At 41.4% G+C, this 16761-nt stretch overlaps 1 protein-coding gene across 1 annotated transcript in view; it reads right to left on the bottom strand.

Moving 5' to 3' along the window:
- The window catches only part of LCLAT1 (lysocardiolipin acyltransferase 1), a 93855-nt gene extending 77506 nt beyond the window's left edge, over window positions 1-16349 (bottom strand). Inside the window, exon 1 of the mRNA XM_083732713.1 lies at window positions 15948-16349. The gene's annotated coding sequence lies outside the window, so the exon portion shown is untranslated. The remainder of the gene's footprint in view (window positions 1-15947) is intronic.
- Window positions 16350-16761: the final 412 nt, after the last annotated feature.

Below are 16761 nucleotides of genomic sequence, written 5' to 3'. Positions count from 1 at the left end.
TTACTTAAGGCCCATTTCCTAGGCTGCCTGGACTCAGAGGAGTTGGAAAACTGCCTCCGGAGATAAAAGCATAGATGCTGAAACTCTGAAACAACTTATTTTTAACAGAGAGCATGCATGCAGAGGGGACGCAGGTGGCGCTGTGGGTTAAAGCCTCAGCGCCTAGGACTTGCCGATCGAAAGGTTGGCGGTTCGAATCCCTGGGCGGGGTGCGCTCCCGCTGCTCGGTCCCAGTGCCTGCCAACCTAGCAGTTCGAAAGCACCTCCGGGTGCAAGTAGATAAATAGGGACCGCTTACCAGCGGGAAGGTAAACGGCGTTTCCGCGTGTGGCTCTGGCTCGCCAGAGCAGCGATGTCACGCTAGCCACGTGACCCGGAAGTGTCTCCGGACAGCGCTGGCCCCTGGCCTCTTGAGTGAGATGGGCGCACAACCCCAGAGTCTGTCAAGACTGGCCCGTACGGGCAGGGGTACCTTTACCTTTACCTTTATGCATGCAGAGAAGGGAGAAAATGCCTGTAAAAGAAATAAAGGCCATGCTTTGCCTCCTACCAGAGTGATAGTCTAGTTATATGCCTAATAAAGGAAATAGTTCTTTTCACATCTCCTGACGTACACCAAACAGTGAGCTGGAAGTGGGACGTTAGAATACTTTGCAGGGCTGAAACCAGAACCTTGCCAGTACAGTCTTATGCTGCCCAGGAAACCAAGTTGGAGCTTAGCCAGTCCTCTTAGTCCTTTCAGTTACCAGCTAGTCAAGCATCAATGGCATCGATGGGCTTTGTACCTCAAAACAAAAGTTGAGCTTAGCTTAGTAGCTAACCGGCAGCCAGTGCAATTATTTCAGCAGTGTAGTGAGGTAACCAAGTTTGCTGATTTCAATGGGATCTAAATGCAACTAATTTAATTTACATCCAGTCTATTGAGTTTTCACTTGCAACAATGATCTTCATGGAATTTACTCATAGGTTGCCTGCTGTGCTTTTAAATCGTATATGATACACAGAATTACAGGAGCTAAAGCTTCCCCACCATTGATTTTAATGCCACCTAAAGCTTTGAATGAATGATGTCTGCATGCTACCTTCATACATTTTGATCATCTAGAGTCCTTTAATCTAACACAAGACTTTTAGCCTACCAACTGGTGAAGCATTCCAATCAGATCTGCAACTCAGTTCGGGAAACATTACTTTGAATTCTCATAATGAAAACTTCCTTTAAAATGTTATTGTAATAATTCAACATTGGCTGCAGCTTTCTTGACAGCTTGTATTTCTTTAACAAAACTGTCTCAAATGGATTGTGCACAGCATTCTTTCAAGAATTAATTTCCTTTCAGTGTAAGATGTTAAGGCACTAAAAGTGTGCAGGAATTCTAGTCTTGAGGGATACACTAGCTCTAAAATGTTATTTTATAATATCCCACTGACTTTTTTGAAGATATCATGTTGGCTAAAGTTCTATTTTGGGGAAACAGAAAACTATTTATTTCCTGTAGCAGTTCTAGTGTAAAACTGTATGGAACAAACACCTGATGTTATGTATTTTTATTTCAATATAAAACACGACATTTTAAGTACATAAGTTTAAGTACATAATTGTTAATTCTAAAGAATTAAATGCCAGTCATTACTTTAAAGACAGAATTTCCTGATGTCACTATATTCTGACGAATTCTGCAGCTGGAACTGATGTAAATAGAACAGCACAGTTCAGCCAAACTACATAGCCTGTTTTTTCCTGCCTTTGCTTCCCATGTGCTCTTAAAATACCTAGTTTGGGGCATCTAGAGGTCTTGTAATAACTTCATGAAGCAGAGTCCCATATAAGGTCAACTAAGAAGGCAGATCACATTGGTTAAGTATGTGTGCAGGTATGCACTCAATCACACAACACACTCTACAAGCGGGGAGGATGAAATCTTGCACAGGTTTACTCAAAAGTCCAAATGAAGTCAATACAGTTTACTCCCAGGTAAGTGGGCAAAAGACTGCGGTCTAAGAGTTTGTCCTGCACCTGTGTACACAATCTGCACGCCAGGCTGTGAATGAACCAGCTCTCATTTTAGCTATTACAGGGGACAATTTGCTCTACTAACATGAAAAAAAGGTAATTACTACTTTGAAAATTCTCCACCTGGTGCTGCATCCATTCATTATGTTGCTAATTGCTTTTTTTTTAATGTATTTTAAGACATGGAAAATTTTCCATGAAAATAACAGCAGGGAGAATTTTTCCACCCCACCTCGCTGATTAGGAAAAAATGAATAGAAAGGACTGTTCAAGAGCCAGGCATATTTTACATCAGTTAGGCTACTTTTCCCCTTATGCACTCAAAGCAGAATTCTTTCCTCTGATTTAGAGATGAACTCAGGCTCCTTTGATGTGTTTGAACAGGCAAAACAAGTGGGGTCTGCAACAAAATGTTGCAGTAGGGAGTGCTTCTGTGTATAGGTTATTTCTCTCCCCCACCCTAGCTTTCCTTCCCGCCACCCCATTCCTCCCAAATAGTCAGCACTGTCAATGAGCATGCTGAATGGGGCACTTAGGGCTTCGTCTCTTGCCACTAAAAGTGCACCCTCCCCCCCCCCCCCGAAAAGGGTTGGGGTGGTTGGTACTTCTGAGCATGCTAATACCTCCCCCCTTAGGCAGTGACATTTGGTGAGTCAAGTTTTCTATTAGTATATTTGACAGTTATTTAACATTCTACAGTACTGATAAGTACTTGCTATTTTATGAACCATGACAACAAACTGCTAACATGACAAAAAGACTACTGAATGAGCACACATCCATTTCATTAACACGTTGATGTCTTCATTCAATCTCATTTCTGCTTTGGCCCAAGTTTATATACATTTAATAAGAGTCAACCCTTGGAACAAAACAAGAATTTGTATTCAGCATAGGTTCTGTGTTGAGCCACCCTGCAGTGTTAAATGAAGGAATGAACAATTTTCATATGACAGAGCTCCATGCCTACCATTAATGCAGTTGTAAGTTGAGAGAGATTGCTTCTAGTAGCTTGAGTTCCTACTTAATCAGGTATTTTTAAGGTTAAGTTCTGGGACCTGAAACCCAAGATATAACCACTGATGTGGGATAACAAAATTATAAATTGAAATGTCCATTCTGGCATGAAAATGTTGCCAGATATAAACACTGGAAACAGTGGATACTTGTCAAGTTTTCTTTGAAACTTTTATTCGAAGGCAACTAAATTTAAACCTTATGTTCTCAACAGCTCAACCCTCTGTTCTCTGAAAATCAAGTTTTTGTGAGAAAGCCATCCTCTTGTCACTTGCAATCATTAGAAATATTTTTTTAGAAACTTATTGCAACTCACAAAGAGTTCTTTCCAAGATAACATAGTGCAAAACTGAAGTGCTTTTCTAGAGATAGCGAGTTGAAACAGTAGGCCCAATGCCATGAAAAATTCAGCATAGGAACAATTACATCCCCAGGAAAAATAGGATCCTCAGTGAGTGAACAATTACAATTGTGAATGCTGCTTGGAATGTGGTTACCTCACTGCTCCTATTGAAGAACGCCCTTGATGGAACTCTGCCTCCTCAGAGGCCTGGTCTATTGCAAGGCTTTGAAAAGAAGCTTTATAAATTTGTATTTATACACAATAATTCATTTGTAGCTGAATGTACTGCTAAAGAATGGCAGCACCTTTTAAACCCTTTTTAAAAAGCTGTAAATTGCAATCCCTGATAGAAACAAAATGATTTCCTCTACCGCTCACAAGTCTCCCCATTGTAGGTGGACAGGCGGACATACTACATTTGGACCACCAACTGGAAAAAGGTTGATATCTTGATAAGCCACTGAAATATTGTTTCTAGAGCTGCATAGTATCGAAAATTCATGTACGGACATCATTCGACTTACACGCAATCAACACATGTGTGACCACATAAATGTGCAGTGGTGGGCAATCATAGAATCATAGAGTTGGAAGAGACCACAAGGGCCATTATGTCCAACCCCCTGCCAAGCAGGAAACACCATCAGAGCACTCCTGACATATGGTTGTCAAGCCTCTGCTTAAAGACCTCCAAAGAAGGAGACTCCACCACACTCCTTGGCAGCAAATTCCACTGTCGAACAGCTCTTACTGTCAGGAAGTTCTTCCTAATGTTTAGGTGGAATCTTCTTTCTTGTAGTTTGAATCCATTGCTCCGTGTCCGCTTCTCTGGAGCAGCAGAAAACAACCTTTCTCCCTCCTCTATGTGACATCCTTTTATATATTTGAACATGGCTATCATATCACCCCTTAACCTCCTCTTCTCCAGGCTAAACATGCCCAGCTCCCTTAGCCGTTCCTCATAAGGCATCGTTTCCAAGCCTTTGACCATTTTGGTTGCCCTCCTCTGGACACGTTCCAGTTTGTCAGTGTCCTTCTTGAACTGTGGTGCCCAGAACTGGACACAGTACTCCAGGTGAGGTCTGACCAGAGCAGAATACAGTGGCACTATTACTTCCCTTGATCTAGATGCTATACTCCTATTGATGCAGCCCAGAATTGCATTGGCTTTTTTAGCTGCCGTGTCAATCAATCTAACAATTTACATCAATTCAAAGCTGGAGGCAGTGGAAGACAGGAGTGCCCGGCGTGCTCTGGTCCATGGGGTAACAAAGAGTTGGACACAACTAAACAACAACGTAAGCTGGAAATGATAGGAGAGAGCTGGAAAGTCCTCACAGCATGCGAGGAGATCCTCCCCAGAGCCCAAAGATGTTTTAAAGGGTTTTTTAAAAAAGGAAGGAGGAAAGGAGGGAGGGAGGGACATGGGCTCCAAAATGGCGTGAGGGAGCTCTCAATGCTGCTGCACTGCCCTGCTCAACAGCTGTCGGGCAGGAAACTGTACTGCTGCAGGCTCAAACACATTGTTCTCTGCCCTTTCTGGCAATCTGTAGGCAAAGGTACAGTATGGGTTGCTTTTTGTTATGTAGCATTCCAAATAGCTCTGAACTTTTTTGTTGTAAAAGAAGAAGAAATCATCCTAGTTCCCCGCTCATGCATTTCACTTACTGTATGTGCACATGGGCCCAGAAAGTAACCCACACATAAGTGGGGAGTCACCTGAATTTGAAATCTTTCAAGTGTATTAACACTGCATCTGCTTCATTTCTTTTACTTTTAGGCAACAGATACACAAATATTTATCAGCATAAAAGAGTAATAGCAGTAAGAGGGAGACCTCAAGACAGCTTCTCATTTTCTATACTCAAGAAGGCAAACAGATGATATCCAAACAAACCCAATGTATCTCTTGACATTTCAAAGGGGAGAGTAGTGAAGTCTAGTGCCATTTTAAATGAGCAACTATATGGCATGATGAAGTCCGGTTGAGTTACAGAGAAGAGAGAATACCAAGCTTCTTCATTCTCAACAAGAAAAGAGGAAAATAGAAATAAATACTTGCTACAACACCACCACATTTTAAAAAATGCCTCTGCAACCTGCCAGTGCTCTCAACCACTAGCGCACAGATCTTCCTCTCATTCACTTTTTTTTCAAAAATGATACACAATATTGTAAATGGCAGTCTTCCTGTAACATGTTTATTGCAGCATGAGAGAGCAACTGCTTTCCTGTCCACCTGTCCTGCAAAAGGTAGATATTTCTCTGATATTTTAGTAAATTCCTGTGCTGCAGCAGGCAAATGAGCAGAGCATGTAGTAGGAGAGGTAATCTTTTAAAGAAAGGAACTGGGGAACATTGAAGAATAGAAGCTCTGCAAGCTTAGATGTTCTCCCTCCACTTTAACAATCTAATTTTTGTGAGCAAGGGTTTACAAAGAGCCAAGTTAAGGCCTAACTCCATAACTTTTCCACATTTTCAGGTTTTATACCAGAAAATGTAATATGTTGTATACTTCTGAGCTTTTATTAGATTTATTGCAAAAAAAAGGCAAAACTGCCAAGTTACAAAATTAATGACAGCTAAAAAATTTAGGGATGGGGATGAAATCCACTCAGGCAATAGTCTTCTCTCCTCTCCTTCCTCCACCTGCAGCCCCCTGAACGCTTCCAAAATGTGTTCCAGAGTGTTGGAGAGCCGTCTGGAAGAAATTTTGGGGCATGTAGGGGAAAGGAAGGAAGAAGCAGTCATACTGCACAAGCAAGAAGTCCATTCTGCTCGCAGATGGACTCTATTGGAGATCACCCAAGAATTTCAGTTGTTCAATGACCAAGATAAAACCCTGAAACAGCACTGGCTATTCAAGAAGAAAAAAAGAAAAGGGGGTAGGCTACCAAGGCCAACCACAATTTTCTGAAACCCTGCTTTTAAGTGCTTGTTAAACTATAAATTTCAATACAATCTGAAGATTCAATTATACAAACCATTCCAGGATTAAGACGGTATTTTATTTCAGAAATGCATTCGGGAAGGGTCATAGCTGGGTGAAATGCTTTGCACACAGAAGGTTCCATTTCCAATCCCTGACTTCTCCAAGGAAGGCTGGGAAAGATTCCTGTCTGCAAACCCTGGAGAGTTGCTGCCAGTCAGTGCAGACAGTGCTGAGTTAGAGGACTAAATAGTCTGACTTGGCAGGAGGCAGCTTCCTATGGTCATATTACATATGTTACATATATTTTGCATTTTAAGTGTTTTAGCTGAAGCACTTCATATTTCAAACTAGAACTTAATGGAGTATTTTGTACTTTTTATTTGAATCAGTCAAAGGCATACTGTTTTGCCAAGATGTGGTTGTTTCCATAATATCAAGATATTCATCTGAAATTCCAGAGCTCATTACTAGCTGAACAAAGCCCTGGCCACATAGTAACATATGCAAAATGGACTGGAACATATTCCCAAACAAGTGCCAGAACCAGTGTTACAGGAATCAAGCAGTGGTGCCAGTCCCAAGCATAAGACTGAACAATCCTGTGACCACCAAGGGCTAGGTCTAGATTCATGCATGAGCTAAAGGAGATCTGTGTTTAAGCTATTCACATGCTAGCTTTGGGTGTTGGGTCAATACAACAATAGATGCAAATCATAATTTCTTTTTGTTTTCTACAGTCAACAATCTGTACTGACGAATGATTCCATGGCATGAGCAATACTTTAAAAGCATTTAATGTGATCTGAGAGCCATACCAATCTTCTTTTGCTAATCCAGTGGTTCTCAATCTTTTCTCGTCTGGGTCACACTTTCAGAATAAAAATTTGCTTGTGCCATACCAAATTTTTAATTAATAAGAAACACATTGAAAACAAAAAGAAACAATTCCTAGCGCTACTTGATTTATAACATAGAACACAACTACTTTATAACATGATCATGGGACATCCAGAAAGTATTAAGCAATGCAGCTACATAAGAACATGAATCATTCCCAAAATAGAATTATAAACGAGCCTCTTACATACGTACCTTAAATATATATACAAACTCAATAAGATGTGTGAACTTGCTTTTGCTGGGTCATCTCATTTATATTAAGTCTAACTAGAGACAAACAACTCAAATATCAACACGAAAAAGCCTTGCTCTTGCTCTCATTTTGAAAAGCTATCTGCCAATAGTCTGCAGATAATTTTATTTTGATACTATATTACACTGAAATGCTTAAATGTTTCTTTGATTGCCCTTGAATCCTACCACCACACTTGCCATCCCTTGCTGTCACACCAGTGTGGCGCGACACACCCTTTGAGAACCACTGTGCAAATCAATAGCCCCATGGAGCTGCTTTGAAGATTAAGGATATGCAGCTCTATCAGAGAGCATTTAACCTTTCTCCCATGCAAATGCCCCTCCAAATATGCCATTAGCTTTGGGGAGAATTGGGAAGAGCGTACAGAGCTGCTAATCAGCAATGCAAAAGCCATGGGAGACCCTAAGAATGAATTTGTTACATCATGTTCGGATTGTCCTTCAATAAATTTGAAAAGTACACTAACAATAAGATCCAACTCAACAAAAATGAATGCAAAGCCTTCATGTGGAAGAACATCCACAAGTACACAATTTGCTTTGTAGAACACCAAACAGTGGGCAGCTATTATTTCAAATAAGCAAGTTGGAGCCTCCAGAATGCCCACAGCATCTGTTATTCCACAGTACATTCTATTTTGGTTCCAGTCTTTCATTTATTTTTATGATTTTAAGTGTGTTGCTTGCAGCTGGGCTCCTGTAGTGGCTTCTAAATGTATTACACTTTGTTTGTGTAGTACATGCTTTCAAACAGGACTTTAAACCACTTTTTCAATTATGGCTTTTCCCAAGAATGTAGATGGCTTATGTGCTGCAAAGGAGATGCCTCACAATAATATATACCTATTAGATCAGGCACAGGCAAACTCCGGCCCTCCAGATGTTTGGGACTACAATTTCCATCATCCCTGACCACTGGTCCTGTAAGCTAGGGATGATGGGAATTGTAGTCCCAAACACCTGGAGGGTCGGAGTTTCCCTATGCCTGTATTAGATTAATCTCATGCATCAAGTGAAGTACTGTGTCCAGTTCTGGGCACCCCATTTTAAGAAGGATATTGACAAGCTGGAACGTATGCAGAGGAGGGCAACCAAGATGGTCAGGCATCTGGAAACCAAGAGTTATGAGGAACGGTTGAGCGAGTTGGGTATGTTTAGCCTGGAGAAGAGGAGACTAGAGGAGATAGGATACCCATATTCAAACATCTAAAGGGCTGTCATGGAAGATGGAGCAAGTCTGTTTTCTCCTGCTCCAGAGGGTAGAACCTGGACCAATAGATTCAAGTTACAAGAAGGGAGATTCTGACTAAATATCAGGTAGAACTAGATGATGGTAAGATCTGTTTGACAGTGGAAGGGACTCTCTCAGAAGGTAGTGGACTCTCCTTTAATAGATGTTTTTAAGCAGAGGTTGCATGGCTATCTGTCATGGATGCTTTAGTTGAGATTCCTGCATTGCAAAGGGTTCACTAGATGATTATTGGAGGCCCTTCCAACTCTACAATTCTGTGATTCTATTATCAGTGTAGCTTTTGGGTATGCTGCTTTTCATTATTAAACTAATTTTCAAACATTCAAAATGAAAAATTCAAGAATGTACCAAATTACAAACAAAACCCACACCCTAAAAATGAAACAAATTATTGGCATTTAAGGCACCATGCAAAAAAAAAATTTCCATGCACATTATCATATTTCACAGTCATTTGTTTTCCATAATATTATATTCAACAATGTCAGGAACTCCTCAGATAGGTGCACAGTGCAAAATTCAGGAGACCAGAAGGAAATGTGTTCCAATGGCAAATAGGATTCAAAGTCCAGACATAATGTGTGGGAGGGAAGCCATAGCCCTAAAAGGCATCTTACTTTATTTGTTCAGTGTATTTATATTTCTCAGCTGAGCATTTTGTTACAGTGAATGGACTGGAACTATTCTTGCCCTTCACAAACAAAGGGTTCTTTACATTCACAGAGCAAAGTAGGATCCAGTGAAGGCTTCCCACTGAGGGGAGTGGGTTGGCAATTTTAGTCAATTCCTCTTTCCCCCCGCAGCCCCCAGCACCATACCCCATGCTGCTTGAGAGTCCTTCAGTCCCACAGAACAGCCCTGCAGGACAAATGAGAAACTAGTGAAAACTTCTGGGTTGCCCCTTTCCTGCTCTGAACACCATTAAGAGCAACTCTGGATCTAGCCCAATATATGCATGAACACATTGAAAATATCCACATACACCAAAATCCAAACAATTATCTCTATGCAAGGGGTCTCTTGGATTTTTCCCTGTTAACAGCCAATTGCACAGCACAAATTGCTATAGAAATCTATCTGGGGGGTTGGCATTTGAGAAGAAAAAACATTAAGCTCCCTTGGGTCCAACAAAGCTCTCTGGATTATGCCTACTGTTTTGGACGATTTTCTTGCACATCTCTCCCAAATTCCTACCTTCAATTTATTATTGCAGAACATTTTCTATTTTCCAGGAAGTGTCACCATCTCTTAGCCTAACTCACCTCACAGGTTGCTATGAGGATGAAATGGGGCGGAGAAAGATGGGTACCACCTTGAGATCCTTGGAAGATAAAGGTTGTATATACTATGGAACCTCTACTCACGACCACAATCCATTCCGGAGGCCCGTCCTTATGGTGAAACGGGTTGCAGGGAGAGGCGCCGTTGTGCAGAGCGATCGTGAAGAGCAATTGCCGCTCCTACTCATGCGCAAACAGCGATCGCCACTCCTGCGCATGCGTGAATGGAAGCAAACCCACCGGTTACTTCTGGGTTTGCCGTGGTCACAATTTGGAACGTCCGTGAGTGGAATACGTAGAGGTTCTACTGTAAATGTAATGAATGAATGAATGAATGAATGATTCCAATGCTATTTTAGAACTCACCACGAACACCTCCCTTGTTCTCTTAGAATGGCACCCACCTGAGAAGTGCTGGAACTGAATTCCGGTAACTTCCGGCTGGAAAAAAAGCTCTGAATAAAACCTATCCAAACATGAGAACCATCTACCCACAGTGTTTCTGTATCATTGGGATTGAGTTTCTTTACTGCTTTCTTCCACACATGGAGATGTGCAAGATTCTGTTGGCAGTGCATGTTCCTGAAACTCATCTGAACATGTTTAAAAAAAGTTTTCCTACAAATTTACATCTATTTATAAAATGAATGGAAAATGTCACCACAGAAACGGTCTACTTTAGAAAAAAAAAGTACATGTCTTCCAAAATGCTGCTCTCCATTTAGATGCCTGTTTCTTCAAACACTGTAATTATGAGAAACCAAAATTGATTTCTAAATACTTCAAGATGAAACTGGCACTGATATGCAATTATCTTTTTCAACTCTACATTGCTTGTACATAGAATGGATCCTTTCCGTGAATTATTTTAGACTGCAATTCTTGACTGATATAAATATCCTACAGAAATCATCCCAAGATATAAGCATCTAAGTAGAATGAATAATCTAACAAGCTTTACACACATATAACACTGGTGCTGAAAAATCTATACTGGCTGCCTGTTCACTACCAAGGCAAAATCAAGGTTTGGTTGTTGACATTTAAAGTCTTAACCAGTGGCAGACTTTGGGGTCTCAAATTTCAGTGGCGCCCTGTGTGACGCCAAAATTGGGGGGGCAGGGCTGCCTCTCACCTTCCATTCTATATCATAGTTGCAGCGTCCCCTGCAGCACCCCCAAGGCTCTGCACCCAGTGCAACTGAACCTAAATCTGCCTCTGCTTTAACAACTTGGAAACAGGACATCCTAGGTGGAGACCAGCCAATCAATTCCATGATCAGTCAATTGCCACTAGGTGACAACGCAGAAGCAAGCCTTCTCAGTGATCACACCCACCCTCAAAAATGCCCTCCCTCGGGGAATTCTTGAGCCAGACGCCTCTTAAAAACATTTTTATCCAAGCTCTACTGGATTTGGGAACTTTAATTTTCTTTTCAACACTATTGGTTTTGTATGTGGTATACAGTTGTGTTTTGTATTTCAATTAGGTTGTATCCAACTAAACTTCACGCAGAGTAGAGCACTGAAATTAATGGACCTAAGTTAGTCTTGTCAATTAATTTCAGTGAGTCTACTTCCATTGGGACTAACCCATTTTTATGTCAACTTGTTTTTATTATTGCTTGTTAGCCGCCCTGAGCCCTGCCTTGGCTGAGGAGGGCGGGGTATAAATAAAATTTATTATTTTTTATTATTATTAAAAACTGCTTAAAATATTATTCTATTAATATAAAGATATTATAAACAAACAACTTTGTAAAGAAAATATGTTCAATGTGCAAATTATTTTGTGCCTTATAACCATAAATAAATTTAAAAACTTTGCAAAGTTTCCATTTTTATGACAAAGACCTGCTTCACTCACTTAAGCCACAGTTTTTAGGTGATCACAAGCAAGGCATTGCATGCTTTCATGATTTCACACTTTCCCAGCCTCATCTGCCATGTGCAAGAGGAGAAGTGAAAGCTTTCCTTTTTAATTAAGAACAAACCACAATTCCATGTCATGTACAAATGCAGAGGACAAACCAGGATCTTAAGCCAGTTGTTTTTTTTTAAAAAAAAGGTTGTTTGCAATGGGAACTGTGGTTGGTTCTTAGGCCCCAGCTTGCCTCATCCCTAAACACCAGCCATGTGGGTTGGGGCTGATAGGAGTTGAGCCCAACATCTGGAGGGTCACAGCTTAGCCACCTGTGTTCTAAAGTGAACACAGATTCAACTTCTCATATTTGTGAAGAAGATGGAAGCACATGTGTCCATGTGTTGCCATCACTCACTGTCATTGATTTAAATCAAAGAGTAATAGGTTTATATCAATCTAAAGATATGCACTTAAGCCCAGTTATTCAAGCAGCATATGCAACTCCATACTATGTTACAACTTGTATCTTTTGGACTTCTCAAATCATACACACTAAACCCTACAAACAAGTAAGTACTATTTTTCTAGATATGAATCACATGATTACAACATGAAGTATAACATCCATAACAGAGGAATTAGAGAGTAACCTGAAAAGACACAAAACTATAAATGCACTCATCCCATAACTACATCTACATTACCACCTTACATTAATACAGTGGCCCCTCTGGATATGAATTTAATTTGTTCCGGGGGTCCATGCAGACCCCAAAAATTTTATAAGAAGAGGCGCTGCTTCTGCACATGCACAGAAACTACGTTACCCAAGGGTAACATAACCCAAGGGTTCACTGTATGTTAGCAGCAACACTTTGAAAACAGTGCTACAAAACAGAGTTACAATAAAGCAATGTGAAACAGTTGTTTTAAACAGCAACTGACAGCTATAATCAAACCCAACTGAAAAGCTTGACAAGAAATAGACAAGATTGAGACACGCATGTTTTGGGGAAATGCATAACTCAGACAAGAAATCTTATCTGAAACACCATTCCCCTAACAAAGAATGTGTGCTTAGATCCTTAAAGACTAGTGTCAGAACTGAATGAAACAAACCTAGAAGCCTGGTCTCTCAAGCTTCTAAAACTGATGCTTTGTATCAGCTCATGCTTTGTATACAGCTCTCTGTTCCAAACCTCAATGCCTCTAGTTTAAAAGGATTAGGTAGTAAATGGAAGTCCATACCAAGCTAGATGGACAAATGAGGTACCGTATTTTTTGCTCTATAAGACTCACTTTTACCCTCCTAAAAAGTAAGGGGAAATGTGTGCACGTCTTATGGGGCGAATGCAGGCTGCGCAGCTATCCCAGAAGCCAGAACAGCAAGAGGGATTGCTGCTTTCACTGTGTAGCGATCCCACTTGCTGTTCTGGCTTCTGAGATTCAGAATATTTTTTTTTTCTTGTTTTCCTTCTCCAAAAACTAGGTGCGTCTTGTGGTCTGGTGCGTCTTATAGAGCGAAAAATACGGTAGTTTAATTTTCCCTCATCACTCCTGTACAAAATTGGTACCTAAAGATGTGGTACCAACATCTAGGTATTTAAAAATATATTAAACCTATAGTGAGCCTCACTCACTCTCACCTCAGGTCTCTCAGCTTCCAGCCTCATCAGTTGGTGCAGACCTAGTCCACAAGGATGTAGAAGACCACAAGGGCACCCACAAATCCACAAGTGCTAGAAGTCCAAAGACAAATGGAGCTTGCCACGACATGTACCAACTTCTACATATCAATGAGGGCACCATTGGGAGGGTGACCATTGTTAATCCAATACTCCCAAGCCCAAATTCTGGGGTAGCCATAATAAACTAAGATGGATGGAAGCAGTGGAAAAGTAAATCTGTGTGTAACCTCTCCCAATGTAATAAAAAAAAACCTGCCTTTGGGAGAGACCTTGACACGTGGACTGCTAGTGAACAAAGAAGAATAGCATAGCTGAGTTAATAAGAACGTCTTGTTAACCAATAGACAGAAATTGGCTCTTGGGCAGCATGTGAAGCCATACTAATAACCCTAAGGCAATATGTAGAAGTGGTTTGTTTATAATCTAATGTTGAAATGGAATAGCAAAAGTAGCAAACTGGGATTCGTCTGACAGCTCAGCTCCAGCCTGTGAAGTAACCTGCCAGCTTTATCTCATGATCTCAGTACTGTGATGCATCAGAATAGGGACCACCCACTTGCTGGCACACAAACTCTCAAGCACCACCTTTGCCAACCTGGTGCCCTATAGATGTTTTCAAGTACAATTCACATCAGGCATAGAATCTGGGATTGATGGGCTGTAGTACAACACATCTGGAAGGCACCAGATTAGCAAAGAAGGCACCAGATTTACTGTTCCAGAAAACAAGATCAAGGTAACATTCCATGCCACTGGATATGAATCTAGCAAGCTCTAGATAATGATATGGAACACATTAACAATAACAAATACATAATTGCTTTATGCACTCTTTCAAATGAATCACAATCAGATTTTGAATTAGACAAATTTCAAACAAATTTAACAAGTTTTAAATATTTAAAAGTGAAAAAGCAAATATTAAGTTCTATTTTGACTATGTCCTTACAAAAACATTAAATCGTATGTTCAACAGAACAGACTTTACACATTGACAAAATTCTCTCTTTGAAATCATACAAGTTTACAACTGACTTTTAGAAGACATCTGAAGGCAGCCCTGGATAGGGAAGTTCTTAGTGTTTCATGCTTTCCTTTGACACTGTCATCTTATCTGTGCTTAAGTAAGATTGGTAGCTATGGGCATCGCTGAAGAAGTAAGCCTAAATAGAGTAAGTGTAGCCTAATAGTTAGAGTGTTGGACTTAGGACCTGGGGTTTGAACATACCACACAGTATGTCAGTAAGTGTAAAATGAGGAGGAGGAGAACCATGCATCCCATCTTAAACTCTTTGAAGGGAGTGAGAGATACACATTAGTATTCAAGACATTAAGCAGGAAAGTTCCTTTTACCTAATTATACACTGCTAGCAACAATTCTAACATACTCGCTCGAGTAAGAACTCAGTAGGACTTATTTCTGAATACACATCTTCTTTATAAGCTGGAACTTAAGGACCTAGAAGAAAAAGCACCCAAATGTATACACTGATCAGTAAAAGCTTGAGTTTACAAGACAGTAACTACACAGGTGTACATGGGGTAGCAAGTGCTACTTTAGCACATCAGCAGAAATATACAGCAGGGTTGGAGAACCTGTGGGTCTCCATGTTGTTGTGCTAAAGTTCACATCATCCCTGACCATTGGAGCAGCCTAGCTGAGGCTAATGGGAGTTGGTCCAAAAACATCTGAAATACTAGTTTCCTCAGTATCAACAGTCTACTTCATCCAGCAAAAGCAGTGTCGTAACTGAGCTAAACAATATTAGTAAGGAAACTGAGGCACGTGGCAGTTTAATTAAAGAATGCTATATTATGTACAACATGAGTCTCAGTGCATACAAAATGAGGCACCCCTCCCAATTTTCTTAATAATTAAAGCACCCCATTGTAACCTGGAATTGAAAGACAAGGACTCGAAACTAGCACATATTTTAATATTTAATCCCACCTATATTCGTCGCCAGCCCTTCCTCCAAAGATCTCAAGCTGGCGTTTCGGTTTCACTGGGCTGCAAGAAGACAATTGCGGCCAAGCTACCCCAGGAAGTCATAGCCGGGCAGGGGGTTGAATTGGATTTCCCTTGCCACAATCCACTACCATGCCCACACGTCAGCATGCAAGTCAACGTCACTTTCTAAAAGGTCTGAGGAAATGAAAACACGTCACACGTGCGCAACACCCAGCTGCCAAGAGAGCAAAAGGAAGAAAAGCCTGTTTAAAGAGATGGAACCGAAGTAGGAAAGTGACGAAGGCCGTTTTGTACCGGGGAAGGGGAGGGGGATAAATTTAGAGCACGCATTGGCGCTTCCACCAACCCCACTTCACCAGGAGACGACCCGCCCCCGTCCGCAGGGTGAGCCGTTGCCCAGCCCTCTCCGCCTCCAGCCTCACTTCCCTCACCTGATGCGCGGACCCAGAAGCGTCAGCTGGAGGAGGAGGAGGAGGCCCTCGCGGCTCCTTCACGACGCTCCGAAGCGTCACCAGCAACGGGCGCCTCAGCCCCGGCTCAGGCTGCCGAAGACCCCCATCAGCGCGTCCCAGCCGCTAAGATGCAAAGGCAAGTCCCTCGCCGCCGCCATCTTCCTCCCGCCGCCACCTTCGACCTTCGAACTCTTCCCCCCCCTCGGGTCACTTCCGGTCCGCTGTCGCCTGAGCTTCGGTTGCCAAGGTGATCTCCGCGCTCTCTCGCGCGGGGAATAGAATTCTCTTAAAGAGATAGCGTCCTTTTTGAGCAACGCCTGCCTTCTGTGTAAAAGGACAAGGGACCAACCTTCTTTCTTTTTCCTTCCCTGAAGCTCGAGCCACCCAACTATGGCACTCTGTTGTTGTTATTAAGAACAAGGATTTCTCCCGTGCCGTGAAATTACCTTTTAATGTTGTGGCTTTATATGCCCTGAAACACACCCACCCACCTCAATGCAGTATGATTAAAATTACCACCACACACAAAAAAATACTACCTATTTTCATAGCTGTCGGCTTTTCCCTTTTCTTGCGAGGAATCCTATTCGTAATAAGGGAATTTCCCTTAAAAAAGGGAAAACGTTGACAGCTATGCCTATTTTAAACACTTAAGTGTTAAGCTAGCAAAGCTTGGAGTGTTAATTCCTGTTGTAAATGGTCACTGCGCTTATCTCGCAACACATTTGCGATTTCCATTGAAAGGTCAGGCAGGCTTCATGTACTTATGGCAATTCGTGATCTTTAACCTCCA

Source organism: Podarcis gaigeae (genome assembly GCF_964106915.1).
Source record: "Podarcis gaigeae genome assembly, chromosome: 3".
NCBI lineage: Eukaryota > Metazoa > Chordata > Lepidosauria > Squamata > Lacertidae > Podarcis > Podarcis gaigeae.
This window is presented reverse-complemented; position numbering and strand designations above follow the sequence as displayed.